General features: G+C 49.9%; 1 protein-coding gene across 4 annotated transcripts in view; it reads right to left on the reverse strand.

The window, feature by feature from the left end:
* The window catches only part of LOC122266458 (uncharacterized), a 10,181-nt gene extending 9,252 nt beyond the window's left edge, over positions 1–929 (reverse strand). The window contains exon 1 of one of the 4 annotated variants that reach the window (XM_043036238.2): positions 777–929. The gene's annotated coding sequence lies outside the window, so the exon portion shown is untranslated. Of the gene's footprint in view, positions 1–122; positions 199–275; positions 526–589 lie in introns of those variants that run through there. The other 3 variants (XM_043036231.2, XM_043036245.2, XM_043036251.2) reach the window with 3 other exon arrangements.
* Between the last annotated feature and the right edge of the window lie 4,071 nt (positions 930–5,000).

Genomic DNA, 5,000 nt, shown 5'->3' on the forward strand with positions numbered 1-5,000 from the left:
AATCGTCGTGCACACAAGATTACGAAGGGAAGGGTCACTGGGTGCCCATGTTCTGAATCAGGACACGCCGTCTCCAACACGGCACCTTCACACTAAGCCTAGCCTCGTCTCCATCACACCACCTCCAGCATTTTGTCTCCAACAAAGCAACTCCATCACAGAACGATCCTCGCCACATCCGCCGCGCACCGCCACCACCTGGCCCTTACTCCCGGCACCAACACTGAAACACTTTTTTTTCCCCTAAAACGAAGCTTTGCACTCCATATGACTACCTATCACACCGTCCACTCCGCTGATTTTTCCTCAGAACTCGGTGCGTGAGTGTGACTCTTCTCCTAACAACTGCAAAGGCTCATAATTCTCCCTTTCCAGCCCTTGTGGCAACCCTCCACCTGGAACGGCTGGATGGCGAGTCACTCGAACTGCCGCTCACAGAGCACCACACCTTTTGTCGCTTGATCTTCACTTCCAAAATAGCTTCACGCACTCTTTCTATCACGGTTACAATCCACTGGCCCTCATGCACAGCTACGTAATCCTGTAAAGCACGATCGAAGCACATCCGAACGCAACGAGCCACAATTACCTGAGACGCTGACAGTCCCGGTGTTCACAAACAAGAGTAAGTTCCAATAATGTCTACACCAGTGTGTCCTCGCCGCTTTATCTGCTCCAAATAACACGTAGGGAGACTCAACCATACACTAGCATACAGCCGAGACACACCCGCACCCAATAACCCGCACTCAACAACTGATTCGAGGTGAACTGACCTGCGCGGTGTTTGCAGGAGAAGTGGTGATCGTGGTGTGAGTGGAGGCGGTGGCACGCAGCGACGCCTGGCACTGGAGGAGGAGGAGGAGGAGGAGGTCCTGCCCGCGCGACACCAACCCGCACCGCCGCCCTCCGCCACGCTTCGCTCCGACGCACGCACTCGTTTTTCGCTTATTTCTCCGTCAAAAGATGGTGAAAGATGGATACGACTGCGGGGTTCGTTATTTCAAAAGGCAATTGAGATGTTTGATCCGATTTACCCGCCGAGCGCGCGTTAAATAAAGAAAAAAAGGTGAACGAAAATGGCAACGGTGAGCGAAGGTTAAGGTGAGCGTATGGCTTCCCGAGGCGCGGGGAGGGGGCGGGGGGAGGAGGGGGACGCGTCCTGGCCTGCGGGCATGAGAGAGGGATACTCGCCGCACCTGGGCTACACACGCTCCCTAGCAGATGTCTTTGTGCCACAGCTTCTATCAGAAAAAGCTACCAGGCCATTTACTTAAACATCAGACTGCAGTTTGCGGCTGTTAATGATCCTCCCTTCTCACCAAGATGCTCCATTGACTATAAGCAGATTAGCATACCCAATGTATACTCTAGTTGATATCTCTCGACAAACTATATTTGACGTCCGGACGCTGGAAATCTTTGTTCCAGTCCCGAAGATTTCTGATAATGACCAGTAAGCTTTCATTAATTGCGCAAGTTTCCAGCGCACATTAATACGGAAAATATCCCAAGGAAATCGAATGATGAAGTGTTCCAGGACAACTGAAGTCACCTTGTAAGATGTCTTGGAAGGCACCCAAGCGAAGACAGCGAGCCAGAGCGAGGCGCGCCCGTTGGTGCTCACCTGCTTGGCCGGACATACACACGTGGCAGCACCGCACCTTCGTGACACCTTCCTACCCTCTACACCTATGTGACAAGACATGAGTTTAAGCTTTTTAGGAAGGTCTATCTCTCTAAGATTTAACCTCTAAAACATCTGAACGCAGCAGGGTAACGGTCAATGGGAAGGAAACCATCCGCTAGCGGTGCCAGGATCATGTTCTGGTGCGCATCGATAGTCATCTGGAAACAAAGGCTCCTGGAGTAGGGCTTCGCTTTGTCTCATATCCTGTGATCCCCCCCTAACACATGTCCCGCCTGGGCACCAGTCTTGTATTCCTCCTCGCCAGCAGGAGCATAGAGGGCGGTATCACGTAGTATCCCTTGTGTTCGCCGTTGACCTTTCCAGGGTCCGCGTGGCGTGTAGGAGGCAGGCACGCTCGCTGACGGCGCCTCAGCAGGGTCATGAAGGAGGAATGTTGGACGGCGTGGACGTGCCTGAAGAAGAGACAGGATACCGGAGATGTGTTGTAAGACGGAAGTGGCTGGGAGGGCAGGGCCGCCGGGGGGATGGAGAGCTATGCTGGCTCCTCGCGTCCATTGTTTAAGGGTTAGGTGGCGTCACACTGCGGCACGCTGGACGCTGCCACGCCACCCGCCATAACGCTCCTTGCGGTTACGACTCGATTCGGAGAATTACGAGCCGGTAATTGCTCTATAGTAGCGCGAGCGCGTCATTTGCAACTAATTGATATTCGCAATTGCGTGCGGTCCGCAGAGAATTTTGTAGTAACCGATCAATTTTTTTTTCTTCGTTGCGTTAATAGTGGCTCATGGTAAAATGTTTATATACGCACATGTTATCAACAATGCTGCTTAGAGAGTTTGGGCGAAACAAGCTAAGGAGAAGTTTGGATCATTACTTACCCTAGTTGACATCTACGGTAAACAATATAGCTCAATGCTGTTGAGGTAAATAACGTCACTCTGCATGCTGTTACTATGTCTTTATCACATTGCATATTTATACATTTAATCCTGTAAGATGTACGTTAACAGAATTATGCAAATTTATTGCTACAGTCATTAAAAGAAGCATAAATTATCGTTTTTCGAAAGCTCAGTTCCTGTTCTCTTTTGTATTCCCGGCCTCCGAGAGTTAAAAATTTTGCTTGAAGGAGGACGGCAGTGCTAGACAAAGAGAGGAGTAACCCTAATGTATCTTATCTGACTCCACAGGAAGCCTGGCCGGTGCAGCCAACGCTCCGTGACACCGGCAGTTTGGCGACAGGTGTTCCTGATGCAAGACTTGGTGGGGCCTCTCGAACCCTCCAGAGGCGTCTCTGAGGCTCCCCTTCCGACGCCTGCTTCTTAGATGGAGTTCGTGCTTATCCTGAAAGCGTGGTGCCTTGTCTGGTTTCTTTTCTCCTACTCATACTAATGTCAATATTCAGTCGCTCACCCTTTTTTTTATCTCCCTCAACTCCTTTCTCTCATTCTCTCTCTCTCTCTCTCTCTCTCTCTCTCTCTCTCTCTCTCTCTCTCTCTCTCTCTCTCTCTCTCTCTCTCTCTCTCTCTTCCATGCACCCATTTATCATCTTATATTTTTATTGTTCCACTTATATATTATATAAATAAATAAATAAATATATATATATATATATATATATATATATATATATATATATATATGAAGATGCATATGTTCATATATATATATACAGTATATGTATATATATATATATATATATACATACATACATATACATACATATACATAACCATATTCATATTCATTCATTTATTATACATTTGTGTATGAATATGTTCGTAGATGGTAATGCATATGCATATATAGGCAAATGAATGTAAATACGAAGATATCCTTCTCTTTACCGCATCCCGGCCTGGCTACCCTCGCTAAGACACCAGCCGAGGTGGTGACGGGGTGCCTCAGGGATGGCGATTTGGTCCCCCTGGGAGAAAGTAAAGTAGGGAGAGGTCAACCCCGCGGGCGTAATTACCTGGACGTGGGGCGGAGGAGGCAAAGGGGGGGAGGGGAGGGAGGGGCTGGCAGGCAAGCGGGGGATGGAGCGCGTTTAGGGGGGGGAGGGGGGGGAGAAGGAGAGCGTCACCCGTGAGGACAAGGGTAGGGTCCCCGCCACAAGTCCGTCTCACAACACTCCTACACCAGGCCCTCGCGTCTATCGACTGCTGGATTTCAGACTCGATTTTAAAGGAATAACTTTTCCATCAGGTGCTCCAAAGACTTTGGACGCCAGACAGTCATGAATATGATTTCCTGTTGAGCTCAGACAAGCTTTCCAGGAATATCTAGACATCATCTTGGCACAATGCCTTCATATCCCTAAAGGGAAACTCTAACAATCCTTTCCAGATGCCCTGAATCATTTCCTCCACATAATAATCTCCTGAACACGCAACCCACGGCAAGTCTGATTGCCTAGAGCTTGTAAGAGTCTGTGCGAAGTTGTGGAGGTGTTGAGGGGGTTTGGAGGCACCAGGCGGCCCCTTGGGACCGCCAGGTAGCAGAGCCAGCCGAGCCCGCCCCACCACAAAGGCTCTACCTGCCTCCCTGGCCCGCCATCACCACCACCCTCTACCTCACACACACGCAGCCACGCACTCCTCACAACCTTCATCTGATCAGATTTAATCTGCGCACATTACTGCTACGCTTATTTCCATGGCTTTGACATTCAATGAGCTCTTACATCATCGGGCTTGTGATTATGTATGGATCGGAATAAGCGAAGGAACGAAAGAACGAGAACATTCGTCTTTCCTCTCGTGGATGTAAAATAGTATCTCTGCGCTTGAGTGATCGGCCCGGCATAACATGGACAACTGCTGATCACACGAAGAAAAATATTCAGTACACGAGAGGGAAGAAGACACTCGAGGCGCCAAATAGTGTCGGCTGTGCCCGACACCTTCTTTGTGTCCTGGAAGCGGCTCGCACACCGTACGGGCCAGAGGCAATTATTTGGCATTTTTATTCTCGCGAAGCTGGCAGTGAGGCGATTTAAGCCTTCAGCAGTGTTGCTTGACATCGCTTTTATATTAAGTTACGATGTTTACATCAGTATTTGAAATGGTAACAGTCGTATTTCTGGAACGCCCGAACTGGCCTGTAAGGTTAGTAATTGGTCTGAGGCATCCCTTCCTGGTAAGTCTGGCGCCAGGAGGCAAGACAGAGAAGCGAAGGAAAAGAGGAGGGAAGGAGACAACAGCGTGGAGCGTGGTGGTGGATGTGGTGATGGAGGAACCGGCAGTGAAGGTCAGCAGCTGGCACCCGCCCCGCCCTGCCCTCCATCACCGCTACTCGGCCACCAGGTGTCCCCGCGCCAAACCTCCGCCAACCGCCACCACCC

This window comes from Penaeus japonicus, unplaced genomic scaffold (assembly GCF_977035675.1).
Source record: "Penaeus japonicus unplaced genomic scaffold, GWHDUDI00000001_assembly GWHDUDI00000001, whole genome shotgun sequence".
Classification (NCBI taxonomy): Eukaryota; Metazoa; Arthropoda; class Malacostraca; order Decapoda; family Penaeidae; genus Penaeus; species Penaeus japonicus.